The sequence below is a fragment of the Spinacia oleracea genome, chromosome 5 (genome assembly GCF_020520425.1).
Source record: "Spinacia oleracea cultivar Varoflay chromosome 5, BTI_SOV_V1, whole genome shotgun sequence".
Lineage (NCBI taxonomy): Eukaryota > Viridiplantae > Streptophyta > Magnoliopsida > Caryophyllales > Amaranthaceae > Spinacia > Spinacia oleracea.
This window is the reverse complement of record NC_079491.1, coordinates 65,622,944-65,637,928: the sequence shown is the minus strand read 5'-3', so window position 1 is coordinate 65,637,928 and position 14,985 is coordinate 65,622,944.

Here is a 14,985-nt window from a genome sequence, read left to right as displayed (position 1 = left end):
GCAGTAAGCTGGAAAAGTGCTAAGAAAAGGACTATTGCGGAATCTACATTGAAGCGGAGTACATTGTTGTACATCAAGCAGAAAAAGAAGGTATTTGTCTAAGTAATTTCATTGGTGAACTTGGTGTAGTCCCCTTCATTAATGGACCAGTGGCTCTATATTTTGATAGTAATGGAGCTATTGCATAGGAAACGGAGCCTAAACACCACCAGAGAGTCAAACATGTACCTCGTAGATTTCACCTTCTACGAGAATTTATGGAGAGAAAAGAAGTCGACATACGCAAGATTGGAAGTGATGATAACATCTCAGATCCATTAACTAAACCTCTGCTGCAAGCGAAAGCACAACTCGCACACTGCAAATTTGGGAATCAAGGATGTTGGAGAATGGCTTTGATGTCCTTATTAAATATTTTAACGTTTGAGAGCTTAAATACTTTGTAAAACATTTTGGTTAACCATTCATAAAAATGAATAATTTTATTTTTCCATTTAATTTTGTGGTTTATTAAATGATGAGTCCTTTCAATTTGACAATATTCAAGATAGACAATCAGGACCAGTCTTGCGACTTAGAAATGTCTATCAAGTGAACTTGAATGTCAAAGGTTAAAAATGGTCCCTGGTCGGAAGTTTTCTATAAAGGTGGACGCATAGAAACACTAGAAGACTAGAATGCAAGATGACTAGTAGTTCTGTTTCTTGAATTATGTGGACATGGAAATGTCGCAATCATTTGCATGAATACTTATTTGATAAGATAAGTATTAGACAGAGCTATGAAACTTTACTATAAGAGATGAAAATCTGTCATAAGTAAATTCCATTATATTATTAGACACTAATCCCCAATATGTGAGTGATTTGAGATTACTTGTTTGAGAACTGGTAACTTTGACGCTGTCAAACGTAGCGCCCTAAGAGGAGACTATAACGACAAATCTCAGGTAATCACATATCAAACAAAGTATAACCTCAAGATCACATGATTGGGATTGTCCTCCCATAAGTCGGGATAAGATGTCCAAAGTTGTACAAGGCCACTCGGAGAGCTAGAAACTGTAAAATGCAAGGTCGTGCTTAGATGAATCATAGGCTATGTTTATCTGTTTCTTTGATCAGTTAAATTGTGACACCGAGGAATACCTCTGGACATAATAAGGATGACTACTCTTACCTTATGTTCATGAGCAGGCATCAAGCGACAAAGGAATTAGGAAATGAACACTTGTTCCTAAGGACAAGTGGAAGACTGGAGGAAATAATTCCCTTGGTCCAACTTTGCATTTAATGCATTTATGCCAAGTCTAAAAAATGCGGTTCATAATTAATTAAACAAGTTAACTATTCAGTTAGATCAAGTGATATGAATCCCTAGCTAGAGGCCGCTTCAGTTCAAGTGAAATTAATAATTTTAATGCCACAACTTACTTTTGACTGAACTCGTAGGGTCACACAAACAGTATGTGAACGGATCAAGTATTTAGGTGAATATAATATTCAGTAAATAATCTAATTATGGGCATTCGAAAATGATGGATGTTTGTTCCAATGGGAGCTAAAATCATTAAAAGGCAAAGAAAGAATATTAGCCGAAAATGAAGATATTGCCTGAAACGGAAATATAGTTCATGACGGAAATATAAATATTATCAAAGCCGAAGATATTACCGGAAACAGTTTGTTTCCGAAAATATTAACGGAACTAGAAATATTCCCAGAATCGGAAATATTGCCGGAAACGAAAATATTATCGGAATAGAAAATATTGGCAAAATCGAAAAATATTGTCGGAATCGGAAATATTATCGGAAACGTAAGTATTGTTCGAATCGGAAATAAATCCCGGAATCGGAAAACGAATCGATAGCACGACGAGCGATATGTCGGCAAGAGAGCCAACCCATCGCTCGACGAGCAAGCCCGCAAGGCTTGATATGCCAGCGCCAGGCACAAGGCCCAGGGCCAGCACCGAGCGCAAGGCCTGCGCATGTGGGTTGAGGAAAGCGCCAAGACAGCAAGGCTGCTGCCCGTATGGCTCTTGGGCTTGGGTGCCAAGTCTACTTGCGCGGCATGTAGCTTGTACTACAAGCTATCTGTTTTCTCTATCCTTCTTGGTTTAGAACTTTACTATAATCCTAATACCTAATTATTTTGATGTTTCTAAAAGACTAAGTATTTGAGATTAACTTAAATCCTAATTCTAAGGATTTTAGTAAATTTAATTTTAGTAAGATATGACTACTCTATTCCCTATAAATATGTGATCCATGATCATAAATTTATATCATACATCACAACTTGAATTCGATCATTAAATTTAGTGTTATCGCCTATCACTTATTGTGAGTTCCCGAGAGCATAAAAACCTTAGATTATCTCATAATTGGTTGAACCTAAGGCGGATCTGAACGCGCTGTGGACTATCTACGGTGGGGCGACATTTGGAGCTCTATACTTGTTCTTGTTCGGTTCGGGAGCAACTAGGAAGACACGCATCACATAGTATGTATACTAAATTATGTTAATTGATTATGTGGCAATTAATTTGGATTCAGGATTTATGATTTTTTCGCATCAATTATATGGTTCATAACCTAACAGTGTGCCATGTGTTATATAAGAGACCAGTGAGTTAAAAAAGACGTCTCTTGTTTCTCTTATCCAATTTTAAAGTGGGTCGTTTGATACATAAGAGATCCGTTATCCATGATTTTAGATCACATATATTAAATAGACCCACTACGTCGTTCAAAAGGTCTTTTATTAAGGGTCTCTTTGCCAATTTTTATAGTAGTGTATGAGCAGTTACTCTAAACAAGATGAGTAGTAACATCAAAATAAAACAAGTAGTAACTGCAAACAATATGAGTAGATTACGTACAATAAGTAATATGAGTAGCAGCTATAAACAATATTATAAGTTGTAACTCGATCACTATCGTATACTCTGTATTTAACAACTTAACTATAAATAATATGAGTAGTAACTCTAAACAAGTTGAGTAATAATATCAAAATCGTCCAAGAAGCAACTATAAATAATATAAGTAGTAACTATGTATAATATGAGTAGTAACTATAGATATTATAAATCGTAACTCCAAACAAGCTGAGTAGTAACATCAAAATAATACATGTAGTACTGTAAATAATATGAGAATGACTATAAATAATATGAGTAGTAACTTAAACAAGCTGAGTAATAACATCAAAATCATACACGCAGTAACTGTAATAAATTGAGTACTAGCTTTGAATAATACGAGTAGTAACACTAAAACGACTGAGTAGTAACATCAAAATAGTACAAATAATAACCGTAAATAATATACTACCTCCATCCTGTATGTTATCTACGTACGATTACTATTTTCACGTGGACTAAGGTAAATGAGAGAGTTAACAAGTGGGGTATAAGTGTATAACTATGCAAGTAGTGTTGTGGGTCCAGCCCACTTGTTGCACAAGTAAGTCATTTATCTTGTGTTTGTGAGCCCAAAATATTGGGTTATGTTTTTTAGTCCACTTGGGGCTAAATTGGTTGGCTTATGTTAGAAGCCTTGGAGTGTTTTTGATGTTTAGTTATGAGCTAAGAAGAGTTAGGTCAACTGGTAGAGAAATCAAATCTAACACTACAAGAATTTGTATCTTTAACGACAACCTAATTACGACGGGTCAAAAATCTCGTCGCAAAAGCCTTTTGCGACGGGGTTAACAACCAAACAATGACGGGAATAACCGTCGCAAATGTCTTTTACGACGGGTTTACGACGGATTTACGACGGGATTTCTATTAACGACGGCCCCCTTTTATGACGGGTTCGCGACAGGAAATTCCGTCGTTAATCAACGATTAGTGGCCTTTCGCGACGGGATTTCCCGTCGTTAATAGTACAATTTCTTGTAGTGTAAACACACACACAAAAAGGAGAGGAGAGAAAGAGAAGAGAGGGTTCGTATCTTTCAGGGCAGTTACCAGAAAACTGATGTTTGCCGAAGATTGAACGGTCGGATCGTGCTGATTTTTTTTCAGCTGGTTGATAATACATAGGGCCTCATTTTGAACGGTTGGATCGTCGGTTTGAGCTCTGGTTTGTCCGTGGTCGCTGCTGGACAGAACTTACGTTTTTGGGTGATATTCTTCATCTGTTTTCTCTTAATTGTTGATCTCTTAAATGTATGGAATTGTTGGTGGGTTGTGAACCTTTGTATATCTGATTTGGGTTCTTTTTCCCTCAATTTTATCATAATAAGAGAAGGTGACAAGGGTGGAGTCCTCACAAGTCCCGTGGTTTTTACTCTTCACATCGAAGGGGTTTTCCACGTATAATTCGTGTGTTGTTGATTGCATTTTGTTCTTCCGTATTTTATTATTGTTGATGTCCATTATTGGTTGATTGTTAGGTTATTTGTTTGGTGGATTATTTGTGGTAAATTGGAGTTGTATTGTTTGGTTGATTGTCTTGGAGGTGATCCTTGTGGGTAGTTGATATACTACTAGGGTCCTATCAATTGGTATCAGAGCGGGGTTTAATTTGATCATTGTTATGGAGTCTACTAGTAGTAGTGGAGGTAGTTCAATGGTTAAATTGACATCAACCAAATATCCCATCAAGAGACCAATGATGGAGGATTTTCTATATTGCAAAGATTTATATGATCCAATTGAAACAACCACAAAAGATGATGGCACCATTTCTAAACCTGAAACACCAGAGAAAATGGAAGAGAAAGATTGGGGAAAGTTAAAGAGAAAAACTTTGGGGACTATTAGGCAGTGGGTTGATATTAGCATTTTCAACCATGTGTCTTAGGAATCCGACCCATATGATTTGTGGAAGAACTTAGAAGGTCTTTATGAAAGGAAGACCGCACATAAGAAAGCTTCATTAATCAAGAGACTTGTTAATTTGAAATTGAAAGGTGGAAAGTATGTTTCTGAGCATTTGAGTGACTTTCAGGATATTATTAACAAGCTGACTACAATGAAGATTGTTCTTGATGATGAATTGCAGGCTTTGTTCTTGTTGAGTTATTTGCCAGATAGTTGGGAAACCTTGGTTGTGACTATTAGTAACTCTGCTCCAGAAGGTGTTCTATCTTTGGATGTGATCAAAGAAAGCATGTTCAATGAAGAGATAAGAAGAAAGGAGATGGGAGTTGATAATTCACATACTCTTGTTGTTGAGAATCGTGGAAGAAGCAAAAGTAAGGGTCCCAAAGGCCGTGATAACTCAAAGGGGAGGTCCAAGTCTAGAGACAAAGAGACTAGGACATGCAATACTGCAACAAGTCTGGCCATATCAAAAAGTTTTGCTACCGTTGGAAGAGAGAACAAGGTAAGAAGAAAGACTCACAAAAGCAGGGAGATGATAAAAATACTGCAGCAACTGCTTCTAAGAGTGATGATTATGTTGCTTTAATTTGTGCAACTAGTGAGTGTCATCATGTAGGGAGTTCAGATACAGAGTGGCTTGTAGATTCAGGTACTTCATATCATTGTGTTCTCAAAAGGGAGTATTTCATGGACTATCAATCTTGTGATTTTGGTAGTGTGAAGATGGGGAACAAGAGCTCAGCTAGCATTGTTGGGTTAGGTGATATTCGTGTGAAGACAAGTGTTGGGTGCATGCTTACATTGAAGAATGTGCGACATATTCCTGATTTACGCCTTAACTTGTTGTCTGCAAATGTCCTTGATCTAGAAGGGTTCCGACATACCTTTGGTGATGGTAAGTGGAAATTGTCTAAGGGCTCGATGACAGTTGCCCGTGGAGAGTTGTGTTACTCTTTGTATAAGACATACTTGAGTGTATGTTCTGGTGATATGAATACAGTTGAAGAAAAGAATTCTCCAAATTTGTGGCATCGAAGGCTAGGGCATATGAGTGACAAGGGGATCAAACTGTTAGCAGGTAAATCTCTTATTCCTGTTGATAAATCAGTTTCTCTTGACCCTTGTGATCATTGTTTGGCAGGTAAGCAACATAGAGCTTCCTTTTCTAGGAAGTCCGCCAGAAGGCAAGAAAAGTTGGAGTTAGTTCACTCCAGTGTTTGTGGTCCTATTGAGGTGGAGTCTCTTGGTGGCAATAGATATTTTGTCACTTTCATTGATGATGCCACTCGAAGAACTTGGGTGTATATGTTGAAGACAAAAAGCCAAGTGTTCGAGATTTTCAAAAAGTTTCATGTCATGGTAGAAAGGTAGATCGAAAGAAAGTTGAAGTGTCTTCGATCTGACAATGGTGGTGAGTATACTTCGAATGAGTTCAAGTATTATTACTGACAAAATGGCATTAGACATGAGAAGATAGTGCTCGGCACACCACAACAAAATGGAGTTGTTGAGAGGATGAACAGAACCATTGTTGAGAAGGTGAGGTGCATGCTTAGAATGTCTGATATTCCTAAGACATTCTGGGCCGAAGCAGTGCAATGTGCCGTGTATTTGATTAATGGATCTCCATCGATTCCTCTTGGTCTTGACATTTCAGAGAGAGCATGGAAGGGACGTGATCCCACTTATTCACATTTGAGAGTCTTTGGCAGCAAGGCATACATGCATGTGCCTAAAGAGCAGAGGTTAAAGTTTGATTCGAAATCTAATCCATGTGTATTTGTTGGGTATGGGGATGAAGAGTATGGTTTCAGACTCTACGATCTAGAAAAGAAGAAGGTAGTGAGAAGCAGAGATGTAGTATTCTTTGAGCACGAGAATGGTGCAGATCCTCTGAGTACAAGGTACACTTCTACTTCAGATTTGTCTTTTGATACTACTAATGGCTCTACTTCTACTCCTCCTGTTATTCAGCCAGCAAATGAGAATGTCGATGATGTACTTGATGATGTACATGATGATGTTGGTGAGGTACAACCTGATGACAATGTACCAGATCATGTTGATGATCTTGATGAGTCTTCATCTGATGAAGAAATCCATGAGGAAAATGGACATGAGGAAGTGGTTCATGGAGAGGTTCATGAGCAGGGGGAGAAACCTACCCCTCAAGTGGAGGATACACATGTTCGAAGGTCCACTAGAGAGCGTAAACCTTCAACAAAGTATCCAACCTCAGAGTTCATTCTAGTTAGTGAAGAGGGAGAGCTAGAGAACTATCAAGAGGTGTTGTCTCATGATGAGAAAAACCAGTGGGTCGATGCAATGAAGGAGGAGATGGCTTCCTTGGAAAAGAATGACACATATGAGCTAGTGAAGCCTCCCAAGGGCAAGAAAGTCTTGAGAAACAGATGGGTTTTCAAGAACAAGAAAGATGGTGAGATGATAGTGAAGCGCAAAGCCAGATTGGTGGTAAAGGGATGCAACCAGAAAAAGGGCATTGACTTTGATGAGATCTTTTCTCCGGTGGTCAAAATTACATCTATCATAACTGTGTTGGGTTTAGCAGCAAGTCTTGATCTTGAGTTGGAATAACTTGATGTCAAAACTGCATTTTTACACGGTGACTTGCATGAAGAGATCTACATGGAGCAAGCTGAAGGTTTTGAAGAAAAAGGAAAAGATAAACTTGTTTGCAAGTTTAGGAAGATTCTTTATGGGCTCAAACAGGCACCAAGGCAGTGGTACCGGAAATTTGATTCGTTTATGACAAGCAATGGTTATAAACGTACTACAGACGATCCTTGTGTGTATTTCAGAAAGTTCCCTGGAGGTAATTTCATCATCCTTCTTCTATATGTAGATGATATGCTGATAGTTGGACAAGATGCAGATATGATTCAAAGTTTGAAGAAAGCATTGTCCAAGTCATTTGACATGAAAGACTTGGGTTCTGCAAAGCAAATCTTAGGTATGGAGATTGCTCGTGACAGAAAAGTTTGGAAATTGTGGTTATCCCAGGAGAAGTATATTGAACGGGTGCTTGAAAGGTTCAATATGAAGTATGCTAAGCCTGTTAGTACACCACTATCTCCTCACTTCAAGCTAAGTAAGAGATCTACAACAGAGAAGGAGAAAGAAGTTATGTCATCCATTCCTTACTCTTCTGTTGTTGGTTCTTTGATGTATGCTATGGTGTGTACTACACTTGATATTGCACATGCGGTCGGTTTAGTGAGCCGTTTCTTATCCAATCCGGGTAAGGCTCACTGGATAGCAATGAAGTGGATCTTCAGATATTTGCGGGGCACCTCCAAATTGAGTCTATGTTATGGAGGTGGAAAACCTATACTTGAAGGCTATACTGATGCAGACATGACAGGTAATCTTGATAATAGAAAATCAACCTCAGGTTATGTGTTTAAATTTTCAGGGGGAGCCATCTCATGGAAATCCAAGCTACAGAAATGTGTAGCTTTGTCCACAACTGAGGCAGAGTATATTGCATCAGTGGAAGCAAGCAAGGAGATGCTTTGGCTTAAGAGGTTCCTTCAAGAGTTGGGTTTGAAGCAAGGTGAGTATGTAGTATTCTGTGACAGTCAGAGAGCTATGGATTTGAGCAAGAATTCAATGTATCATGCTTGCACAAAACACATTGACATTAGATATCATTTGTTGCGAGATGTAATTGAAGAAAAGAGAATGAAACTGAAGAAAGTCCACACCGATAAGAATGGTGCAGATATGTTAACAAAAGTAGTTCCCGGAAGCAAGGTTGAGCTTTGTAGTAAGCTTTCCGGGATGAAGTTCAAGTGATCATGTAGTGATCGTGTCTTCCCCGTGATGGGCTGGAGGGGGAGATTGTTGTGGGTCCAGCCCACTTGTTGCACAATTAAGTCATTTATCTTGTGTTTGTGAGCCCAAAATATTGGGTTATGTTTTTTAGTCCACTTGGGGATAAATTGGTTGGCTTATGTTAGAAGCCTTGGAGTGTCTTTGATGTTTAGTTATGACCTAAGAAGAGTTAGGTCAGCTGGTAGAGAAATCAGATCTAAACAAACACACAAAAAGGAGAAGAGAGAAAGAGAAGAGAGGGTTCGTAGCTTTCAGGGCAGTCACCATAAAATTGTTGTTTGCCAAAGATTGTACGGTCGGATCATGCTGATTTTTTGTCAGCTTGTTGATGATACATAGGGCCTCATTTTGAACGGTTCGATCGTGGTTTCGAGCTCTGGTTTGTCCGTGGTCGCTGCTGGACAGAACCTACGTTTTTGGGTGATATTATTCATCTCTTGTCTCTTAATTGTTGATCTCTTATGTATGGAAGTGTTGGTGGGTTGTGAACCTTTGTATGTCTGATTTGGGTTCTTTTTCCCTCAATTTTATCATAATAAGAGAAGGTCACAAGGGTGGACTCCTCACAAGTCCCGTGATTTTTACTCTTCACATCGAAGGGGTTTTCCACGTATAATTCGTGTGTTGTTGATTGCATTTTGTTCTTCCGTATTTTATTATTGTTGATGTCCATTATTGGTTGATTGTTAGGTTATTTGTTTGGTGGATTATTTGTGGTGAATTGGAGTTGTATTGTTTGGTTGATTGTCTTGGAGGTGATCCTTATGGGTAGTTGATATACTACTAGGGTCCTATCAAGTGGGCCAACAAATGTTGCAAATTGAAGAATAAAAAATAACAATAGAGGCTATAATTGTAAACATTATATACCAAACATTAGATTAAAGCATAAGTGTAATGAATTTTCTGAAACAAACGTAAACGATAAGCGTAAACAACTTTTAGGAACGGTGGTAGTAATTAATAACTACTCCCTCCGTCCCGGAATACTCGACCCGGTTTGACCGGCACAGAGTTTAAGGGACTTGAATTGACTTATTTAATTTAATAGGTAGTAGTTGATAGTGGGGTATTATTTGAATGTAGTTAGTGGGAGGTGGGTTAAGAGGTGGGGTTGGGGGAGAGTAGGGGTTGAATTTTTAATTATTTTTTGTATGGAGTAGGGGGTAGGTGGGTTAATAGGGGTGGAGTGATAAATAATATAATATTGTTAGAATATTTCCATTTTTAGAAACAGGTCAAGTATTAAGGGACGGCCCGATAAGGAAAACAGGTCAAGTATTCCGGGACGGAGGGAGTATAAATAATACTCTAATTTAACAAGATGATGAGTAGTAACATCGTCATCATACAAGTAAGTAATTGAAAATAACTAGTTTTTAGCCCGTGCTATGCACGGGTAAATGTTTTAATCAAATTTATATAATATACTTTGATATAGAAATTGTGATCCATTCATTCTACAAATGATGAAATAGGATGTTATGAGCGTAAATATCATTAATGAAAAACATGTGGAGAGTCATACAATTATATATATTTTTTAAATAATAAATAAGATTTCAAGAGTAAAACAATAAAAGAGAAAGAAAAAAGAATAGAAATTTAAGGAGTGGACACGTGGCAAGTTAAACATTGTGTTTTAAAATATTAGTACAGATACAAGTAGTAACTATAAATAAGTCGAATATGCGACTGCTCTAAAAATGTTGGGTATAATAGAATTTTGGAGGAGTTACTATTAATAATTTATTGACTTACTTTATACGGTTACTACGTACTAATAATGAGATGTTCCAAAGAAGAAGAAAAATACTCCATTAGAAAAGATTGGGAAACGAAAAACAAAAAAGGGGAATTTTTATTAAACAGACACAAAATTGGTGAAATAATTGTTGCTGGGAAGACCTAAACCTGCAAATTTCGAGCTCAATGAGTGTGCAAGCCTAACCATTGATCCAAGTGATATTAGACGTTTAAATAGACGTTTTCATCCCCGTTTTCATCCAATATGTTTGAACGCGTTACACAATTAAATTTATGGTGCGACTTGCTACACATGAGATAAACTGAAACAAATTAAGTGAGTGAAAGCGAACATTATCACTTTCACTTATTTTTGTAGAAAGAATAGATCTAATCCCAAAGAGAGGAAGAAAGTAGGTCATATCTATCTATGTTACACTTTAAAAAGAAGAGGTGTTTTTAGTTGATAAATTTAACTTTCACTAGTGGAAAAAACCCCTGTTGTAGCCCCCTTGTTGAGGGGGGCATACATAAGCGCGCCTCAATAGCTACTTAGTCAACGCGGGTCAAATATTTTACTAACAGGTTGAGGCGGGCTTTTGTGGTGTTCGCTTCTACAGAAGCTGTTGAAGGGGGCTTTCTTAGCCCGCCTCAATAGAAAGAAGCTGTTGAAGGGGGCTTTTAATTGCCCGCCTCAATAGGGTCTTTCTGTTGAAGGGGGCCTTCATTTGCCCGCCTCAATAGGCACACATTAAATTTAAATCAAAACCACCGCCAAACAGATAGCTGCGACATCTCTTCCAAACTGGTCGTCGTACTTCACATCTCTTCCAAGGCAAACTCATACTGTGACATTTTTGTATCCGTTGAGAAGATCATCAAGAAAAGCGCCGGAAACTCAATCAAATTTCCGATCAACTCAAGCAATTTTCTTAAGTAAGCTTCAATTTCTTCTTAAATCTGTTTAACTTGCTTTCATTTTTTACAATTTTTGTTTGGATTTACTGTCAAATTTGCGAATCGATGACTAAATTTCTGTAGAAGTTTAGTGGAAATAGAATAGTTTCTTCATATTTGTTTGTAGAAATCTTGACAATTTTTTGATGCTGTTGTTTGAAATCTGCAATTGCGAAAAATTGGGGATTAGGGTTTTTCGGCAATATTTTTGTTCTGTCTATGTTCTTAGTTAGTATACGGTCCTTTAATTTTGGGATGTAATCTAAACCTTAAAAAATGATTGGTGATTAGCGCTTCCTAAACTTCAAATGTTAAACAAGAATTTAGTTTTTCCCCCTTTCCAAGAGGGGTTTTGGTAAATGCAGTGGATTATTGTTTCTATTGTTCTTAATAGATGGAAATTAGATGCATAGAGGCTATCTATTGATGTTCTTCACACTCGGTTCTTCACCGGAGCTTACTGTTATTGGTATGCTTATTCAAGAAGTAAGCTCATACTTCTGTGAAATTTTTGTCTTCATTAAGAGTGAACTTAATTTGGTATTTTGGGATTGTTTAGGGATTAACCGCCCCTTTTGGTAGATGGTAAGAAATCTCAGTAATGTGCATTGATTTACATGATGTAAAGTAGGCATTAGGCAACTAGTTATGTTCTCAATAATATACATATAGTCTTGGACTTAATTATCAAAAAAATGGCTGGATTTCTATGTTTGTTGCATTTTCTTGGTGCAGTGGATTGCTGTCCTTCTGTATCTTCCTTGTGCTTGTTTAATTGAAGTAGCTACCACGAAAGGCGAAGATATTAGGATGATTCTTGCTAGTCAAGTCCATGTTTGTGTAATCTAATTGTATCACTGGATAATTTTCTTGCAGTTCTTGAACATCAGTGAATTGATTCCATTTACTTAACATCAATGACGTAAACAAGGAAACTATCTTGGCAATATACACATAGTTTAGGACTCTATTGTCAAAAATATGCTGTATGTCTTTCTGTATCTGCCTTATTCTTGTTTAGTTGAAGTTACCAGAAAGCCAATATATTAGGATTATTCTTGCTAGTTAAGTCCATGTGTGTGTGTGTATAATATGATTGTGTTGGTTGATTTCATTGCAGTTCATAAACATCAGTGAACTGATTCTGTCCATGATCTTCTCAACTGGATTATTTACTTCAAGATTTCTTATTGGACCTGTATTGTACTTGAAAGAAGGTAGTCAGAGTTTGAGGATATCGCTAGATTGATCTGATTTTAGCTGAATGAATATGAAGTAAACCGAATTAACCCGAACAGAACCCAATCCAAGTGAATACGTTGCCTTTTTTCTGCTACCCTGTTAGTGTTTCAAAGTGTAGTCTCCCAATTCCGCTAACCTAATGTGCAAATGGGTTTATTTACACTGAATGCGGGTTTCGTAACTAATTTAAAACCTAAACATGAGCATCGCTGGGATCTATTGATTGAGTACTGGAGGATGGTTTTTACTGATATTTTATCTTTGGATAAGATTGCATCATTAGAGAACAAAGATCTTATGCCAAGCTAGTTTATACTTAAATCGATTTTAGTTTATTCCTGTGAAATCTTATGTGAAGCTAATAAATGTTAATGTTGACACATATTCCTGTTTTGTTTGGTTTTAAAATTGAGATGAGGTCTTACCATTTTTCTGATGTATAGTTCTTGTGTCAAAATTAAGAATTTGTGGCTTGATTTATCTAATTCTGTGTAAAACCTTGTGTTATTAGAAATGAGTCGTCGTTGGATGTACGGTGACCATACTACGGTGGAATACTTGAGTGGGGTTGAGGAGTTCCTTAGATGTGCTTTAGCACACCAACGGAATACGAAAGCCGCAAAGATCTATTGTCCTTGCCGTGATTGTAACAATGTAAGGCGGTTAGGTGATATTGATGAAATTGAGGATCATTTATGTCGTCGTGGGTTTAAGCAAGATTACCATGTCTGGTTTTGGCATGGTGAGAAAATACTTGATCGTCCAAGTTCTAGTGTGAATGAATTTGATGTTCTGGCAGAGAGTGATGAGAGTGATGAGAGTGATTCTGATATTTCTGAGAATAATGAGATGGATGATGATGAGCAAGAAGATAATGAAATAAATGAAATGATGGATGCGGTGAAAGATCACTTGAATGGACGACCTCACATACTCGAGCAGGTATTAAAGGCTGCTGAGACGCCTTTGTACCCTGGGTGTACAAAATTCAAATTGTTAGAATGTGTGGCATCACTTTCCAACTTGAAAGCGGAGAGTGGTTGGACCGAAGAAAGTTTCACGAAATTATTGAAACGACTAGGTCTTTGGTTTCCCGATGGCAATGACATTCCCACCTCTGCCTATTATGCCAACAAATTGACGAATCCCTTAGGCTTAGAGGCCGTCAAGATAGATGCTTGCCCAAATGATTGTATTCTTTACAGAAAAGAGTATGAAAATTTGGATAAGTGTCCAACGTGTTCTATGTCGCGTTACAAGCGTAAAGGGGCCAATTCAGCTAAGAGGGGACCGCCCGCCAAGGTATTGTGGTATCTTCCGATCATACCTAGGTTTGAGCGCTTGTTCTCCGTAAAGAAGAATGCTAAGTATCTGAGGTGGCATGCGGAAGGGAGGAAGAAAGATGAATTCCTTAGACATCCGGCTGATTCTCCTCAATGGAGAACTATTGATAAGAAGTATCCTGAATTTGGCAAGGAGGTTAGAAATCTGAGACTTGCTCTATGTACAGATGGGATGAATCCATACGGCTAAAATGACATTTCCGCTCCCAACTTTGAACTAAAAAACCTAAGGACTCATTTGATTCTTATTACATGTCTAATATGCATAGTTAAAACTTTCTAAAACTCATTCGAATCTATTTATGCACATTTAAGGCTCATTAGGTCGTTATAGGTCATGTTTAGAGCTAAAATGACATTTCCGCTCCCAACTTTGAACTAAAGAACCTAAGGACTCATTTGATTCTTATTACATGACTAATATACATAGTTTTAACTTTCTAAAACTCATTCGAATCTATTTATGCACATTTAAGGCTCATTAGGTCGTTATAGGTCATGTTTAGAGCTAAAATGACATTTCCGCTCCCAACTTTGAACTAAAAAACCTAAGGACTCATTTGATTCTTATTACATGTCTAATATGCATAGTTAAAACTTTCTAAAACTCATTCGAATCTATTTATGCACATTTAAGGCTCATTAGGTCGTTATAGGTCATGTTTAGAGCTAAAATGACATTTCCGCTCCCAACTTTGAACTAAAGAACCTAAGGACTCATTTGATTCTTATTACATGACTAATATACATAGTTTTAACTTTCTAAAACTCATTCGAATCTATTTATGCACATTTAAGGCTCATTAGGTCGTTATAGGTCATGTTTAGAGCTAAAATGACATTTCCGCTCCCAACTTTGAACTAAAGAACCTAAGGACTCATTTGATTCTTATTACATGACTAATATACATAGTTTTAACTTTCTAAAACTCATTCGAATCTATTTATGCACATTTAAGGCTCATTAGGTCGTTATAGGTCATGTTTAGAGCTAAAATGA